We start from the raw sequence: 19,848 nt of genomic DNA, 5'->3' as shown, positions 1-19,848 counted from the left end.
TGTTGCCCAAAGGAGACATAGCTCAATCTTTCCCTGCGATTATTACAGCTGCCTCTTTTCTGGTAAATTAAAAAGGATTGGTCAAGGCATCCTCACTAGCATTTGATGAGGTTTGTACCATTTCGCCCACAGGGAATATTATCTGGATAAGGTTGGCTGGAACCTCACCTATAACCACCTCTGTGGTTTGGTCTGTCAGTTATCCTGTGTGATAGATTTGAAAATTGAATGGCAGTCCACTTGCCTGTCTGTCTTAGCCGTCTTCGCTAAACAATTAGCTTTGTTGTGTGCCTTACTTAGCCTTTCCCTGGCTCTTTTTGTTAGACCATAAGCTTTTTGGTGGACATTGAGGAATTAGTAGTGTTCATTACATGCATGATTTCACCCTCATGTACTGTCACTTGTGGTGTAATTTCGTCCCTGTCTGATTTTCTAGTTGTCAGAATACCCTGTGCTTTACATATATTGTCTTGCTTACCCATGACGGTTTTATCATTTGAAACTGGGTGTGTTGATTGTGAAATTGGCTCATCACTGGCTTGACATGAACTTTGTCTATGGCCCACTGTTGTTGCAATATCAACTACGTTGGATCTTTGTAATGTGGACATGGTTTAACTTCCTCCACAAGAGCACCAACTATATTTGGAAGATATGAGATTTTATCTATAATCTTTATTATATCCTGGTCCTCTGTCACATGTGTATCTTGCAATATCTTTTTTGGGGGCTTTTGCTATTTCAAGGAAGCAACACTTGAGTAAGAGGGTATAGAATCTTGTGTGAAATGGACTTGTGCCTTTACGATCAGTGTGCGAGGGCCTGAATCAAGGTCTGCTGATGCAGCTTTTTCTGCAGGAGGATTGCTTAGGCTGCCTGGTGCACCACATTCAGACAATGGCATACTTGCAGCAGCCAAACCAAGCGTGCCCAGATCATCCCTTGATACGGGTTTGATGGGACTTATTTCTGTTACTGTCACAGAGTTTGGAAAAACTTCTGACCTCTTTAAATGTTTTTTTCGCATATTTTAAAAAGTCCTCGATGGTAGGTTGAATAACAACACTGCTGCTTGGGTTTGGTAGCTCTACAAAGACTTCTGACAGGGCTGGACCCTGGATGGCCCTTAAGGTGGAGGTGTTCACTGTTGGAAGGGTGTCTGAGTCGACGTCAAATACGGATTTATTCATTTTAGCTTTCCTCGTTTTAGGTTGGATATGGAGCAGATCTCGAGAATAACCCAACCTCATCGTGGGTTCAGAAACGATTCTTTATAGCTTCTTTTACGTTTTTGTGATTCTTTCTGCGGTAGTAGAAGAGATACAAAGGTAGAGGAGTCACGCGGGTCATGCATACCGCACCTGAACCTAGACAGGCTGTCTCTTCTAGCCAGCGGCTCTGCACCTACGGTGAAGATAACTAATCTACACCACACCTTAGTTGGATATTAAGGCTGGTATTGAGCCTGTGATGGATCTGTTTGGAAGGGTTTGGACTTTATGGATGTGGCCCTTCTTCACATTTGCTCCAATAAGGCAGGGTTTTTGCTGGGAGCTGAGCATCTGCATATATTAAATTGTGCCGGGCAGCATGGAGGCTTTAATACACCCTCTTGATTTCACCTTTTTTCCTCCTTGTTGACTCCCCTATTGCCTGCTGCTTGCTTATATTTCTGTTTATCTGCTACCTAGCCATGCACTGGTGCCGCCTTCTTCCCAAAGCAGCCAAGGGGGCTTGCTCAATAACACAGCAACATGGGGAGGCACGAGCACACCAGCGCATCGGCAGCCCCCATATATTTGCGTACCAATGAATTGTTAAATTGTTGTACCGATGATGAGGGGGAAGGGTGGAAACGGCTGTACTGATGGCTGGTCGCCAGCAACCCCAGCAAGTTGCACCGACCTAATGCAGGCCGCTTCCCCTGGAGAAGGGAACCGCCAGTGCCTAGCGCGGACACAATGCACACTAACCCTCCCCATGGCTACATTTGGCCTCCTTAATCTGCGTAATCAGTAAGTCTGGGAACTGCAAATCCGGTTTGGTGCTACTGTGCAAAGTTCCCTTACCTTCAAGGGAAAATCTGGGAGCACTACAGAAGCATCAGCAACTGCAGTGGGGCTTGGCGACTCAGCAACTGAGTGACTCAGGATGGGCCACACGCCGCAATCGTGGGCCGCAAGCTGTGTCCGTGTGCTGCAGGGTTGAAGGGCAGGCACAGGCAGCAGGCAGGCGGGCGAGCGGGTGGGTAGTGATTCGGTCTCCTGGCGTTCGCTCCAGTGCATGTCTCTCGTGGGCTCGACACGTAATGCACATAACGGTCTTCTTGGGGGAATTTAGGCCAAAAACTCACCAGGAATTCAAATCTCCTAGCTTTTGCATTAAATCTAATGTTTCAGTTAAAACCAATGCAGCACCAAGAAAACACAGTCTGGAAGCAACTCTATTACATCTGAAGGTCAAACATTATCTCTGTAAAGCAAATTTTAGCTTTACTCTTCATTCCCTGGTACCTTCACACATGCATCGTGGCAATGCTCCTGAATTCATGCACAGAGGGAGGATGAGAGGCAATATGATTAGTAAACAATACGAAGCAAAAATAAACAGTTAAAGAACAATCTGTATTAGTTTGTTTGAAGTCTTTGTCTTTATTTCAAGAGCGCTTGGTTTGCATCCTTAACGACAGCTAACACGTTTCGCCCAAACATAGGGTTTCTTCAGGGCAAAGAGTAATGCTGAAAATGTTGTGGGTGGGGAAGACTAATAAATCACTGAACAGCGATTGCGTTGTAGTGAACTTTAGCTCTCCCGAGATAGTAGATCATATCTTAAGGCAGGCAGGGTCGATTAGAATACACAAGGACTATGTAAATGTTCTACCGCTGGGATTTTTTTATCCACCTCATAATTCAGGGCCTATGGGTAATAGAGGGTATATTTCTCAGTTTGTCCCTGCAAGTAGTACTTTGGTGCTAAGTAATAGATATGAGGCCCTTAGCACTTTAGATGTTAATGATTGACTTAGTATTGACAGCCCCCATATTCATTATAATGATCTTAGAGCAGTTTCTTCTAATGATTCCGGGTTTGTACCTCCCACGGCGTTGGCTGTGAATGACAGTATCGACCTCAATGGCGTTGGAGATAAACCCTCACCCCTAAAGTTACCTCACGGTAAAGGAACGACCCTGATAACCACTGAAGAGGCTCAAATAGCTGGTGGTGAAACAGTTCCTTCTATTGGTATTGATAACTTGTTTGTTGCGGTTCCCGCAGAGGAAGTGGAGGTTGATTGTCAACTCCCTCCACCTAATCTGGAGAATACCGTAATACACGAGTTGGGGTTGGAGGGGGTACCCCTTTATCAAACAATATTTCGACTTTATCATGGAATATTGCTGGTTTGCGTTCCAAAAGAGGTGATATAAACTGGAAGGCTTTTCTCTCTACCCACCATATAATTGCCCTCCAAGAAACGTGGGAGGACAAAGATCTTTTTCACTTGGATGGGTTCCAGTCTTTTAATAAAAATGCGGTGCCTTCCAATATGGGGAGATCAGGGGGGGGCTTTTGCTATTATTTAGTCTTAAGTTACTATATAGTATAGAACTGTTAGTGACCAATTCTCCTTATATTTTGGCGGTTAAACTGGAAGGGGTTAACTTGCCGTCATTATTAGTGGTGAATTTTTATAACTCATTTACTAGGTCTGATGAACTGGAGCACCTAAAAGCACTATTTACATTTTTGGACGAGTATGATGAAAATAATGTTACACCTTATTCTCTTTTACTTTTTGGCGATTTTAACATCCATGTATGTCATCTTAATTGTATTGGTAATGTTCATTATGATCTTTGGTCTCAAGAGATTACCCATTTTGAACACACTAAGGGTGGGATGTTTTTAGAGAGTATTGTTTCTGCCCTTCACTTATTTACCCCTGTACAAGATTCTTTGTTTCCTGTCCCTACTTTCACTGGACAAGGTCATTGTAGTACGATTGATTATATTTTCGTTTCTTGTCTTTTTAAGGAGTTAATAGGCGCCTTTTGTGTTTCGCAAAATGCTATAAGTGATCACAATCCGCTCATTTTGGAAATTAAAGTTAAGGCTTTGAGGAGGGATAACTCATTGCCTATGATTTCTAATTTAAACTTAGTTTCTAAAAACCAGGGGAGACGTTTGAGATGGGATGTTAACACCGTGGCTGATTTCCTGGAGAATGTGTATAACAGGAATAATGAGGATTTAAGCCTTTGTTTGTCGACAGAGTCGCACCCAGTGGAAATCCTTGGTGCTTTTGAGAGGATTACAAAACAAGTAGTGGGTAATTTAACAGGTCATGGCAGACCAAGGCCTAAGAAATTAAAAAGTTGGTTTGATCATGCCTGTTCTAATGCTCACTCCGCACTCTTGTCGGCCCTGAAAGAAAGTGGGAAAGACTTAAGTAAGATTGTAGAGGCAAGAAGGTCCTATAAAAAAGCAATAAAGGATAGGAAAACCAGTTAAGAAATATGGCTTGGGATGAATTGTCAGAGGCCAGTGTGTTGAAAGATAGCACTCAGTTTTGGAAAGTGATTAATAGTCCACTCTTTGACGAGTTGGAGAACACAAATAATGAATGTCATATCCCGCCAGAGAAATGGGTGAACCACTTTGGTGGTCTTTACTCTGAGATTCATGAACCGAACCCAGTGAATTACGGGGATATCAATCAGGCTTCCAAAACTCATTTTAAAGATGACGAAGTAGTTGTGGCTATTGAGTCAATGGCTAAAGGTAAAGCACCAGGTCCGGATGGAGTCCCCGCGGACCTTTATAGGGCAGATCCAAGGTTCTGGGCAAAGATTTTAACCTCGTTTTTTAATGCAGCTTCCAAGGTCGGTGCTCCTATGTCGTGGGGCAAAGCAGTCATAGTCCCATTATTTAAAAAAGGATCAAGAGAAGATCCGGCATGTTACCGGCCTATTTCTCTCTTGGATTCTGCCATGAAAATATTGGGAAAGTAGTTCTCCCCCGTCTAACAAATTGGCTGGAAGAGAAATCTATTATTTCCGACCTTCAGTACGGGTTTAGAAAGGGTAAGGGCACAGTGGGCCAATGCCTTAATTTACACCTTATTATTGGGAAATACACGGTCGCAAAGCAGGGGGACTTACACCTAGCATTTATGGATTTGTCCACTGCCTTCGATCTTGTAAACCGTCAAAAATTATGGGCCTCTTTAGTTGCCCTGGGGCTTGACCCTGTGTTGATTTCCTTTCTGGCTGTTATTCATGAGGACTCCTCCGCTGTTGTCTGCTATTGTGAAGACGGGAGCCTTTCAGAAGCATGGCAGGTAACGGCGAGGGATTAGACAGGGGTGTATTCTTGCCCCCCTCCTCTTCTCGCTTTACATTAATTATTTGGGTAAGGCTCTAATTTCGTCCAGTAAGGATATCCCCAGAGCCGGCTCAAAATGGATTCCCGCATTACTATATGCCGACGACACGGTTTTGTTGGCAAGAACCGCGAGAGGCCTTCAAGCCCTTTTAAATGGATTTAACGATTTTATGGTCTCTTTAGACTTATTAATAAATTTTTAAAAATCACATTCCATGTCGATTGGTAGCGGGCGGGCAAAAAAGGTTAAATTCTACTGTAAGGGGCAGGAGCTCACAAAAGTGCAGACCTTCCTATATTTGGGGATTGTCTTTGATGACAGGAGATCGTGGGTCATGCAACGCGCTCAGAAAAAGAACATTCTTGCTAGGGCTTCTGGAGCGCTGTTGGGCTTGCGAAACGTTTGGGTTGTAAACCCATTCCCGCTCTTATGAAGATTTATAGAGCTAATGTGTCCCTATGGCCCTATATGGTAGTGAGGTATGGGGTTACAAGGCTTCGACCGAAATCCAAACAGTAGAAAATGCGTTTTTCCGGAAAATGTTGTCACTCCCCCCATCTGCTCCTATTTTTAACATTCATGAAGACCTGGGGGCGGGTTATCTTATTGATCAAATCAAGGTGGCTCCATTATTAGGTTGGTTGAGAGTTTGGGCACAGCAACCACCGAATTTAAACCAACTTATTATTCAAGACTGTTTGTCCCTTGATAAAGCTATGTCTATCCCATGGTTTCATTATATTAAAACTAATCTGGAATCACTGGGTTGCCCCGAATTGTTTGTTAGTCCATCTGCGCTGAGTAAAGTGAAAATAAAAGCCTTTAAGTCTCAGTTCTTGAGTAGAGCGATGTTACTGAGGGAAGGTGGGGAACTGGGGAAGCCGGCAGTCAGGAGGTTTGTCATGCTAAGTATTGGCATAGAGATTCAGCCATACCTGACCTATATAAACAAACCATTCCATCTGTTTTTGTTAATAAGGTTTAAGCATGGCATGCTTCCTTGGCTGCTGGCGTACCCTAAGGGTTTTTTCAAAGAGGGCACCCTGGGGCCCTGTCCTTGTGACAATACCTCAGAACAAAACTCGCTGCATTTGGTATTTTTTTTGCAAATTTTACTCTTTGCAGCGTAGGAAATTTATTTTGCCTATTCTTAAGAACTGTAACTTTGAGCAAGTGAGGCCCGCTCTGGTTTATCTGCAAATGCTTGGGTCTCCCTTGGTGTGTTTTGGGGTTGCCAGTTATATTACTGGGGCCATTAGGTGCAGAAATAGGGTGCAGGCTTTTTAGTAAGCCTCCCCAGATTTTATTAGTATTGTTTAATAGCTGGAGAATGTGGAATGATGTTTTATGGATTCGTAAATCTGCTGAACCATTTGGATGACATACTTTTTACTGTGCATATGCGCCAATTGTTGTACTATTTATATTTATGAATTGTTATCATTTTTTAGTGGGCTTTTTGTTTTGTGTAACTGTAATTATTTGCATTATGAAATTATTGTCCTGTGCTTTGATGGTTTTAACCGAATAAAGCTGATTTTTGAAAAAAAAAAAAAAAAAAAAGACTGACCTAGGTAGTGCAGTCTCTCATAACCCGGATGCCTGTTCACTGCTTCAAATGCTCCTGAATTCACTCTGATCCCAATAAGGAGTATACTTCAAGGACCTGTATGACTCATTGAAGCCTCATAGTGTCATGAACTTGAGAATGTCTCTCTTGGGGATCCTGGATGTTTATAAAGGAGCGGGGGCAGCGTATGAACTCCCACTAAAGTAATAATTCAGGGTCTTGTTAACTGAAACAGGTTTCAGTGATGAATCCTGGGCTTAGCCTTAGTAGCTTTGGCACAAAGCAACAATTTACTTTCAGAAGAAAGAGTTCTTACAGCACAACTAAAAAACATTAAAGTTGAGAAATGAACAATAAAATTCCACACCAATTTGGTAAAAATTGGAAAAATGTAGCAAGTAAGCCAACACCAAAAACATAATAAAACAGGGGGTGGGATCATAAGTTCTACATTTTAAAGTTTATAAGTCATAAAGTAACGAAAAGCAATAAAGCATCAATAAATGGCTGAGGGTGCAGATGATTCGGTACTAGACGTACTTTTAGGCCGACCACGACGGCGAGCTAGTTGTGAAAGCCTAGAGGGTAGGGCTATTCAAAAGTTTTACCACCAAGTTTCAAAGAGAAAGTCAAATTATCCAGCAGGGTAAGGCAGGAAATGATGGACAGCGAGGGCTCCACAAAGCCTTCAATTGTGGATCGTAATGCTTCAAGGGGAAAATGCTAAAGATTGAAAACAATGAAGTTGCTTCACCCCATTTGTACACTTCGTTCACATTGAGACTGGGCCTGATTTAGATCTGGCAGACTGGTTACTCCGTCACAGCGGTGCCGGATATCCCGCCCACTGAAATACAAATCCCATAGGATATAATGGGATTTATATTTGGGAGGACAGGGTATCCATCACCGTTGTGACGGAGTAACCCGTCTGCCGAGCTCTAAATCAGGCCCTTAGTCTTTTTCTGGAGGTCAAAATTTCTAAGCACAGAAGAGCAAGAGGCTGTCACCAGTGAGAACTGTTTCAAGCAAGGTACATCTTTGAAGTTACACTGAAGGTCCATGCAGGACAAATCTGAAAATTAACACAACCCAGTTTCACTCATCAACAAGGTCATTTTGCCACCTTAGCCCACTGATGGTCTTGTAACTTTTGTCACTTTTTCAGAGCTTAAAATCCTCTACAGTGACTAGAATGAGAACTGGAGATGGACATGCTACATGAGACTGGATACCTGGATTCTGCTGTCCTGCTGAAGCCTTAAACTTCTGATGATGAAACACTCCTACACTGCAAGGGACAGATTCTAGGTTATAAATGCTCAGATTGCTAGTAATTCACCTAATGTTAAAAGTGATCTTTTAAACATGTCAACAGATTTACGGTGACATGTGCTGACTGCAATATTTGAATACAGCTATTTAGAGCCGTAATGGAAGTCCTGAAGTCATGTTTATAAATGTAATCATGTGTGTTGTGCAACTGCACACTGCAGCACATGTGATATCTGACTTTTATGCCACTGTTGCAACATCTACACCACTGCACTGAGGCGTCAACTAACTGTCAGATAAAAAAATGTAGGGCTAGCTAATTATTTACCATGCTTAGGTGTCAAATCACGACTACATGGAGGTAGTTGGCAGCCACCAGTGCCCACAGTGCACAAATGGAAATAAATCTAATCAGAAAATAGGAGGACCATGGAAAGAGAACAGAGTTATGAGCTCTAACTTGAGACCTTTTTAGATGTTAAAAAAGAGAACACTCCACAGAAAGGAAAGTGGGGGGAAGTGAGGAATCTGCACTTAAAGTATCCAGCAGAAAGAGCATTACTGAAGGTAAGTAACTTGTTCTTCTGAAGGACACTTCTAATTGCAGATTCCTCAACCTTAGAATGGATACCATTAGAATACCTCCCCAAGGTGGAGGGTCTTTAGAGTGGACTCAGACTAACTGGTCTTGCAGAACTGAGGCAGAGGAGTTCCTTCTCACAGGACCTGGCTTTCAAGGCAGTAGAGCTTGGTAAACACATGTGGTGATGCCCACATTGCAGGATAGCAGATATCAAGGACAGGGATCCCTTTTGCCAATGCACTGTTGGCACCCTTGGCCCACGTGGAGTGGTCTCTCAGACCACGGATTACTTCTTGGACAGTGTGTATCGGATCTTAAAGCAGAAGAATATGGAACTGGATAGGGTCCCCTTCTGCAAAGCCTTCACTTTCTTTGCTCCAGAATCTCCCCCAAAAAGTTGAGTGTCCACTTGACGGTCCTTGGTGTGAACAATGTAAAAATGTAAAGCCCTTATGAGGTCCAAACGATGGAGCCTCTCCTCTTCTTTCGAGGAGTTAGAGGGAGCAAAGAGCACTGGTAACATGATTGACTGCCCAACGTTAAAGGGAGCCAAAACATTAGAAGAGAGGACCGCCCGAGTCCTAAACGTAATTTGCTTGGTAAGAAGGTGGTGCATGATGGTTGCACTGAAAGTGCCTGCAGTTTAATCATGTGACAAGCTGGCATAATCATAATGATGAATACTGTCTTCAAAGCCAAGAGGTGCAGTGAGCAACTATCGAAAGGCAAACACATGAGGAATATTAAGACCTAATTAAGTTCCCACTGTGGTATCACAAACAGCATGTGAAGAGCTTGTGTTTCAAACCTTTAATAAATCACATCACTAGAGGTGATTTCAGCAAGGATATTTGGTTATTTGGTCCAGCAAACAAAGAAGGGTGAAAGGGCTGATAAATACACCCACTGCAGGGCTTGACTGGGTTAGGTACAAAACAAACAAAAAAGGACACCCAACAGCTTTGCCTGTAAGGGGTCAATGCCCTAGGCACCATAGCAGATTATACATTTGTTCAAGCGCCCGGCAAAGATGGATTTTGTGGAGGGGTATCTGATAGTAAGAATTACATCTACCACCTTATGCAGCCAATTGAAAGCAGTTATTTGCCACTCCTTAATCTTCATGCATGGGGACAGACAAATGGCTTAGACCTCCAAAAGATTGATGTGAAGCTGACCTCCATTGAGGACTAGAGGCCTCTGATCTACACCTTCCCAAAAGTGACTACCCTAGTGTCATAGTGATGCATACATCACCACTATCAATGCTGGATGGGGAAAGGAGCGTGACCTGCCACATGACAGACTGTGATTAGTCAGCCACCATTGCAGATTGTGGGACATCTCCTCCAAGACATGGATAAAGTCAGAAAGGCAACTATGATGTGGGCCCATTGAGACTCTTATTTCCACGATAGAGCTTGTATATGAAACCCTGCACAATTGAGAAGGAGAATGCAGGAGGCAAAGAGGCCAAGAAGCGTCATAGCCACCCTCACCTGGATCGTGCCTGAAACATCGATCTCATGGCCTGAATGTCCTGGACTCACTGCGGTGGAGGAAAAGTCTTGAACGCCACTGAGTCCAGGATTGTCCCAATGACTGGAAACCTTTGTAATGGAATCAAGTAGGACTTGGCTCGTTGATGGTAAACGCCAACAATGTTAAAAGTTCTATTGTCATCTGACGATGGCCCATGGGAGACTACAGAGAGCCCGCTTTCAGCAGCTAGTAGAAACTTCTTACCTCCGAAGGTGGGTAGCGACCATGCCAACACTTTCGACAACATTCAAGATGTGCTGGTGAGGCAAAGAGAAGCACCAGTATATGAAAATACATGCCCAGCAAGTCAATTTTTTCCGGTTCCAGGACAGAAAGGATCTGAAATTATGTGAGCATTTTGTGTTTGTCCTTCCACAAGACAAATTCAAGGGTCGGACGTCCAAGATATGCATGAGATCTCCATTCATGTTTGGGGATGAGAAAATAGCAGGAATAACAATCATCAATGTCCTCAGAGATATGAACCCTCCCTGTGGCACCTTTGGAGTGCAACAGGAGTCCCTCCTGTAACAGGATGGGCAGATGCTCTTCTGAAATCTCTTCTGGTGTTGGAGGTATTTGGGTCTGGAAGGAGAGAAAAGACCTATCTCTGAGATGTGAGCAACTGCCTTCCCGATATGAAGTGCTGGATCCTGTCCCCACTGGATAGGCATGTGCCGTTGAGGGTAAACTAAAGCTTTTTGTTGGCTGTTGTGGCTGGGAAAAAGGAGATGGAAGTCTGGTGCCCCTGCTAGCCTCCACGCTGTCTGCTGGTTCCAAGTCCATAGTAACAAGACTACAGGAGGCAGCCCATAAACTCTAAAGAGACCAGGGCAATACTCTGTAACAAACAACAATGTCTCAAGGGTGTCATTCACAGGTCAATCACATGTGGCACAATTAATTACAACGGATTAAATCCAAAAGGGGAGAAAACCAGGGAGACATTTCCAAGTCCATGGCTGTCAAATGACTGGGTTCTCCGAAATATCACTGGCTTGGAAGGTAGTTTATGCCTGTATGCTAGCCCTTTGAAATAGCCCCTGAATTTTCAGAACAGATGGGGAAATTGTTATGAAGGGGTCAGCAGCCCCAAGGAACTTAGTCTACTATCTTTAAAGCGTTCCAAGGCTGAGTCTGCCTTCTCTGCAAAAAGGCAAGACCTATAAAAGGGCATACCCATTAGTAATGTCTGTACATTGCTGGAGAATTCAGTTGATCTCATCCAGGCACGTGTACGGAGCACAAAACGAGTACTGACTACTATGCCAATGCAGTCCATGGTATTCAAACTTGAGCGGATTACGTACTTGGCGCATCCTGCCTATCATGGATTGTCTGACCATGAGATGTCATAAGGTTTTCTGAGATAATGGGCAAGATACCAGTGCTCATATCCCAAAGAGAATGTGTATATCGACCGAATAGACAGACTGCATTTTTGGATCTCAAAGCAAGGCTGGCAGAAGAAATCACGTTTGAAAAGGCAACATCCTTTTGAATTCTGTATCTAGAGAATTGGTTGAAAATGAATTAGGGTTCACCATACTAGTCGAGGCCTGTACGATCAGACTCTCAGATGTTTGGTGCATCGTAAGAAACTTTGAGTCACATGGGGCTAGCCCATGTTGCCTGGCCATTTGCTGGCCAGCAGACAGGCAAGGACATGGTTTTAACCAGGTAACCATCACAATATCTGTAAAGGTGTCATTAAATAGGAGCAGGGGCTCAGAGGTTGTTGGCCCGGACAGCAAAATTTATATCAAAACATCAGTTTCATTCTCAATAGAGGGTATCTCTAATTCTAGTACTTAAGCTTCCCTCCAAGCCACCACTTTAAATGAGGAACTGTCTTCTGTTGGTGTCCCAGGTGGCGAGTCATTTTCTGCCTTGGAGGAGGTATCAAGCCCATTGGCAGTTTGTACATCAAGGTATAAGGTATCATCATAGTACTGAGAGGAGAGGAGCAAGCAATCTCTTTCACCATCAGTATATTGAGGTAGACCCTGCTTTGGCACAGAATCAGAATTAGAGCGAAAAAGAAAATGGAGTCTCTGCTGATAGCTGAAATGTAGTAAAAGCAGCTAGTTGACCATTTATAATTTCGTAGCACAACATCGGTCGACTCAAGCAGAGATTGGTATGGGGTCTAAAATGGACATCGGCACCGAATTTTCCTCCTTTTCCCGCTTTCCCTCACCCCGCATGTTGTTACAACGCAGTCGTTACAATGTATGGGCCAGGTAAGGCATCCGAATGGAACATACTGTACCAGGGAGGAATCCACCGGTGGTAATCCTGGTGGGGCCCCTGTAGTTGTGTGTGGCTCAAAGACGCACTGGAAGAAGTCAGAAGTGCACTAAAGATTTGCAGCACGGTCTCAATCTGCTGCGGGGTGGACAACGGTCCGAAACACTCAGGGACATCTCTACCCACTGAGGAATCAATTCCTGGCCAAAAGGGTCTGCTACTTGAATCATGACTCCTTTGCGCTTTCTTTATGGAGTCAGAGTGGCAGGATGGGTTCGAGTTTTTCTTCGCTTTCTCATGATTGGACTTACAGACTTACAACAAGATTGTATACATTGTGGGTCATGTGTGAGAAAGTCCCATGACCGGACCCAGGACAGGGACAAGGGGCATTGGCAGGACCTGCGTGAAGAACCCAACTTCTTTCATTCGGTGATATACAACTTTGCCTCCTGCTTTCAAATTTCCATTGATGCATGATGGAGCATTTATCACACGCCTTCAAGTTATTTTCAGAGTCCAGGTCCCAAAGCCACACCTTGTATGGGTCTGTGACTGACACGTGCTTCTTGTAGTAGCAGCACAACTTGAACACTGTCAGTTTTGGTAGGAAAATTGTTCCCCCAGCATTTTGATCAAGAGTTGCTTTTGGAAGTCATCAGAAGACTGACAAGGTGGGTGCAGAGCTCTGGATCCATGTCAGAAGGTGTGGAAAGAACAAAAATTACGTCAATATGCAGAGGTTATGCTTATATACATGATTGGCATGTTAGAGCATTACTACAAAATGTTATAGATCTGATATGGCACCTGCGGGATATTCTAAAGTGAGGAATCTGCAGTTAGAAGTATAAACCAGAAAAGGTTTACTTGGATACTATGTTATGGCCCTCCATCTACAGACTCATCTGTATTTACAGAGAAAAAGACACGCACAACACCCACATGCAGTTCTAAAACCCTCAACCATATCACCCTTCATTGCCCCAACATCAAACCACACCATGATGTCCACAGGACCACACCATGTCCTCTACTTGTGATTGCAAGGCTGTCCCAAAAGTAGAGGTCATTGTAGATATAATCACATAAATGCTGAGCATATACTTCATTATTCATATGTGATTCGTATCCACACCCCGAACGAGCTGGGTAAAACATTATGCAATACAATTGCTCACATAAACAAGCATTGGCATAGCCAATAGGTCTCGCTTTTGGTATGTTGTAAGTGGGTAGTTAGTTAGCATAGTTTTTAATAGAAAACTACCTTATACAAGGGTCAAATGTTACTAGAAATGCAATGATGTGTTGCTGCACAGTAGATGTCCCTTCACAAAGGTTTACTTGTCACTAAGTAAATAACGTTAGAGTACCACTCACTAGTGAGCTCGTTCAACTAGAAGAGATGCTCTCTCAAGACTCTTCCTCCGCTACAGGTTTTCATCAGGAACAATTCAACACGCTCTTCAGCATTGCACTTCTCCAGTAAAACCGAAACTTTAGAGTCACGAGATGCAGAACTCCACCTCCAGCCAGCCCCTTTGCAGCAAACTCAAAAACAACATTGGGCAAGAGTAAAGGAGGAGGATCTGGTTTCAATTATCGCGCAACTGCTAGTGTGCGCGCGCGGTTGCGAGCAGCAGCATATGTTTCCAATTATCGTTCCCAAGTCTGGGCACGATAAATGGAAACATATACTGCTGCTGCGCGTAACCGCAAGCATTAGGCCGTGGGCGTGCACATGGGTGGGACAAAAAGAGGCTTTGGCCAATTGCGTGCTGTCTTTGTTAAAAAGACGCACGCTAAGGCCAATAGCCTGGGGCAAAACTGCAAGCACACGCGTGAGCGTGTACGAGCGTGTGGTGGATTTCGGAAAGCCCTTACTAAAGGTCGAGCTGAGCAGCGCATGCGCGCTGTGCTCGGCTCGGCTCAAACCTAAAAAGGAGGCTACCTTACTATCAGATACATCTGTTCACCTGCACATACACACACACACACACACACACTACAAACCCTTCCCCGACTTCATAAATCCCAGAAATTTAAAAGCACAATTTATCTGGAAAAAATTAGGATTCAATACACCGTCATGGTGATCTAAGAAGCAAACCTTTTTAAGAAATCAATTGGATATCGATTGTGAGTTAAACAAAATTCATGATTTTTAATATAGGCTTTTCATAAAAAGATGATTTTAAATGTACATATTATCAATTGTGTATATATTTGTATATAAAAAGATTCTGCATACATTATCTAAAATTGTGTTTATAAATATTTGTTTGTAGCCCTGAAGAAGTCCGTATGGACCCAACGCGGTGGCTACTTCATGTCATTTTTAAAGAAGAATTTTGAATAAAGAAGCTATACAACGACCTGCTGATTTGTTTCTGAAATATTTGTCCTTTATAACATATGTATCACTGAGTGGAGTGCCTGATCATTGTTTGTTTATCATTGTTTTTGTGGAGTTTTCCATAGGGGACGTAGGGGTATGGTGTCTCAGGTCTTTGGCACCCAAACAAATTACCTTAACCCAATTAGGGGATATGTGCAGTCATATTTGCCCCATACCTTGTGAGCTTTTTTGCCAATTTATTTGCTCTCAGCCCTGGAGTGCAATCTGTCAAATGTTTCGAAAGGCTTGGGTTACGATGTCCCTTATATATGTTTGAACACTCTTGGCTTTACATTATAATTGCTTACCTCATTATCCACGTGCTACTGCATAGTTCAATTAACAAAGGAAAGGTAGCTATATTTCAAAAGGCAAGATAAATCTATTAGCAAAGCAGATTGACAGCAATGACATTCGAGGGGCCTGTGCTTGCCACTTATCTCAGTTTTGAGGCTTTTGTTTAAAGCAAACAGCATTCCTTATGCAAGCGGCCCATCCTCCCCTGAAGGGCGTGTCTTGGTTACATATTACAGAAGTCATAATTCAAAGCATATACCACTTGTATCTAACCTAAAAACACTATTCTCACAAACGAGCGTTCTGGCAGAACATCCATTGCAAACCAACTAATTATTTTCTCGGTCCTCTTTAAAGTTCAAGGCAACAAACCATACATAGCTGATATAAGGCAGCCTTGCATGCCTGCTGCACCTGTGCTTTTTAATTAACAAGCAAGAAACAAAAACTTCACGTTTACCTCAAGTGGTCACCTTCACAGAAACGTGAGCAAGTTTTCTAGAAACCATTCTAGAAGCACAATTCAAAATGGGAAATCTATTGCTTATGTTTGGACAACGGTTTAAGTCTTTATGTTTATATTTTTGGCTTTCACAGAAACCTCAACATTTCTCTCTCACCACCAGTTAACACAGCCTCACATCTTATTGACAAGCCATTTGGCTACAGCAATGACTTGATAGAGAAATCTCAAAACTGAAAATAGCCATCCCAAGCTATTACACAATCAACACCTACCAAGAGAACAGCGATTTTATGACAAGACCGGAGGCTAAGATTATTGCAATCTCCATTTATTGCGCCACCCACAGCAGCTCCTTTAAAGACTATAGCACATTAACTAAGTTCCAAGAATCCAACAATGGGCCAGAACCTCCAGCCATTTTCCCTCTAGTTTGCTGCTGCCCAAACAGATAAGTCTTGCATCCTGTCGCTCTTGCTGTTGTATAATGAAGTGTTTCTGATGAAGTGTTTTAGGATAGGATAGGATAGCATAGGATAGGATATGTGTTTATAGAGCGCTCGTATGCCGTGGCGTCTTGGCGCTAAGGTGAGTACCTGTGTTATTGCCCACAGCAGTCGCCTATGTTGTAGCAAACAGCCAGGACTTCAAAGCTCTCCTGAAAACCAGTCTGTTAGGTTGGAGACGCATGGCTGTAGGCAATGAGTTCCATAACTTTGCTGCACAATGGGAGAAAGCTCTACCACCCCATCTTGCCTTCCTAATCCTGTCCAGATGGAGAAGACCCAGAGTACTAGATCTTAATGATCGAGCGGGGATATAAGGTTTCAACAATATCTGCATGGCCTTAGCTCCTCCTCCATAGAAAGCTTTATGGACCAAGCATAAGGCTTTGAATTCCACTCTACGCTAAATTGGAAGCCAATGCAAGGTTCGGATTCCAGCTGAGGTAGGTTTACCCCTTGGTATATCTAGGAGTAATCTAGCAGCAGCGTTTTGTAATGATTGAAGCCTGCTCATTTGGGACTTATTTATTCCCAGTAGTAGGCCATTGCAGTAGTCTATCTTGGAAAGCAAAAGGGCTACTACCACTGACTTCTGCAGTTCCTTCCCAATAAAGGGAAAGATCTTCTTCAAAGTTTTAATTAAAAAGAAACAAGAAGAGGTGAGACTATTTACTTGGGCAGAAAAAGTTAATTTGCAATCAAAGATGACTCCCAGATTTCTGATCTTAGGTGCAGGGGTGGGACATTCCCCAGCAGTCACTGGCCACCAAGATGCGTCCCATCGAGGTTGCCCCTGACCAAATTCAATGACTTCTGTCTTGTCTGTGTTGATTTTTAGGAAGCTATGGTTCATCCAAGTCATAATCTCCTCCAAACAGGCATGAAACCTAACGGCCGTATTCTCTGGATGTTTAGCCATGGAGATTATGAGCTGGGAGTCATCTGCATATGACGTAAATGCAAAACCATGCTTCCTAATCAGACGGGTCAGAGGCAGCATATAGATATTAAAGATAGTAGGTGATAATGCTGAGCCCTGGGGAACCCCACAAGGCAAATGGAAGCTCTCTGATTCCAGACCCTCCCAGTGCAAGCTCTGCACTCTCCCGTCCAGAAAAGAGGATAGGAGGGACAGAGCTGACCCCCCAATGCCCACATCTCGAAGCCGCTGAACCAGCACGGTATGGTTTACGGTGTCGAAAGCTGCCGACAGATCAAGCAGTACCAAAACTGCATTTGCCCCTTGATCAATTATTCTCCGGATCTCCTCAGCAACTACGATCAAAGCAGATTCGGTCGAGTGGTTAGGTCGAAAACCATGTTGAGTTAAATCCAATACTTCGTTGATATCAAGGTATTCTGTCAATGTTCTGTTCATTGTTTTTTTCCAAAATCTTGGCCATTATGGGCAGACCGGCAATCGACCGGTAGTTTTTGGGCTCCGTTGGGTCTAGTGTAGGTTTTTTTAAGATAGGCTTGATCGTGGCCTTTTTCCAACATGCTGGGAAGCTGCCTAACTCCAGAAATTGATTGATTAATGGCGTCAATTCATCACCTTTTTTTTTTTTTTTTTTAAATATTTTTATTGAAAAAAATTTTCCCCACATTTTATTTCCCCCCCCCCTCCCCCATTACATGGACAAGGCACAATAAGTTTCATAAGGCAGCCACATACTCAACTACATATTCAAAAGAAAAATGGAAAATGAAATATTACAATATACATACTACATACAGATCCTATCATAATATATACGGATACAAATAATATATGTTAACATTCCATAATACATACATTCCTCAAAATACCTTATTCAGTTCCAGCCTTCCATTGAATCAAAGGACCCCAGATTTGTATACCCAGCTTTTTACCCTTTCTCCCTTTCCTAGAGTAAATAGCTGTTTCCAATTTTTGTATTGACAAAGTTTTTCCTAGCCATTGATGATACGTAGGAGGATTTGGATCTAACCAAGTTGAGGCCACAAGCAGTCTAAAAATCGACATTGCTACAAACAGAAAATATTTACAATTAATTTGTCCGTTGGGGGATATTCCCAACAAAATAGTTGCTGAGTCCAACTCTATTGTTGTGTCTAAGGCATTCCGGAAAAAATTCCCGATATCTTGTTTTATCTTATCTAAGTGTGGACAAGTAGAGAAAATATGTAACAAATTGGCCTCCATACTGCCACATCTAAAACACGAGATGCCCGACACAGCCCCCCATTGAGCAATTTTCCATGGCGTATAATACAGGTGATACAGGCTCTTGTAGTGCTGGGCCTGAAGAGACGCTGAGCATAGTAATTTACATCCCATCTCAAGTGATTCAGAGAAAATATCTCTTTCTCTAGCTATATCTAAATCTGAGGACCATTTAATTATCCATTTGTCAAGATCATCCTTTTTTAACTTTGTCATTTCTAAATAAAATCTTTTTATAGTACAGTCATTACCTTTTTGTATGAGATCCATCATTATACTCCTCCCAAAGCCTAGAGCTCCCCCTTTTTTATTTAATATACAACTCCTTATTTGAAGGTATTTAAAGAAATGATTTGTGTTTAACATATACTTGTTTTTCAAATCTATAAATTGTAAGATGCCATTATCATCCCACATATCACCAATCATTCTTATACCTTGACTCTCCCATTCCTCATATACCATTCCTGAGAACACAGCCCTAGGTAATGAGGGATTATTTTTGAGTCTAGTATATACACTATATTTCCCTATTCCAACTTTTTGGGAAAATCCTTTCCATATGCTGTAGGCCGCCATAATTATCTTGAAACGTGTTCTTTTAAAGTAACTTCCATCAGTAAATCTTAAAAAAATATTTTCAGCATTTGTACTCAGAGCTAAACCATATATAGCCAGCGAGCCTGTCTTATCCCATCCATCCATCTCAGCCCCCCCAATTAATCCAGCCATTCCTTGTATTGCTGCAGCCCAATAATATACCTTTAGATCCGGCAGTGACCACCCCCCTCTCTCCCTGGGAAGGGACATATACCTCAATGCCCTCCGGGTTTTACCTCTAGCCCAAATAAAACGATTTACCATACTTTCGCAAATTTTAAACCACTTATTTTCAATTAGAAGAGGGATTGCCCTAAAAAGATACAACAGTTTGGGTAAGATCAGCATTTTAATAATATTAACTCGCCCAACTAATGATAAATGTAAGTTCTCATAACGATCCAAATCTTTTCTTGCCTTTTCGATTACTGGGGCAATATTATTATCCACCAAACTATCTAAATTAGACATAATATTAATTCCGAGGTATTTCCCTGCCGGCACTACTCTTCTATCTTCACAAGGTGTAAAAGAGTTTTTAATAATCTGGGTTTTAGACGCGTTCAATGAGTACCCTGAGACTTGTCCAAATCTTAAGGCCTCGGCCTCTACAAATGTAGTTGCTTCCGTTGGGCAAGGTGTTATCACCGCAACGTCGTCAGCATAGGCTAATATCTTGCATGGCCCAAGAACTGTATTGACTGGGGTGATCTCTGGTGCTGATTCTATCTTCCGTATTAAGGGATCCATGTAGATGGCAAATAGC

At 42.7% G+C, this 19,848-nt stretch overlaps 1 protein-coding gene across 2 annotated transcripts in view; it reads right to left on the bottom strand.

The window, feature by feature from the left end:
• ASCC1 (activating signal cointegrator 1 complex subunit 1) overlaps positions 1–19,848 on the bottom strand; it is a 727,350-nt gene that overhangs the window by 296,919 nt on the left and 410,583 nt on the right. The window lies entirely within an intron of this gene.

The sequence above is a fragment of the Triturus cristatus genome, chromosome 1_2, assembly GCF_964204655.1.
Source record: "Triturus cristatus chromosome 1_2, aTriCri1.1, whole genome shotgun sequence".
Lineage (NCBI taxonomy): Eukaryota > Metazoa > Chordata > Amphibia > Caudata > Salamandridae > Triturus > Triturus cristatus.
Note: the sequence above shows the minus strand (reverse complement) of the source record. Positions and strands in the feature narration are given on the sequence as shown.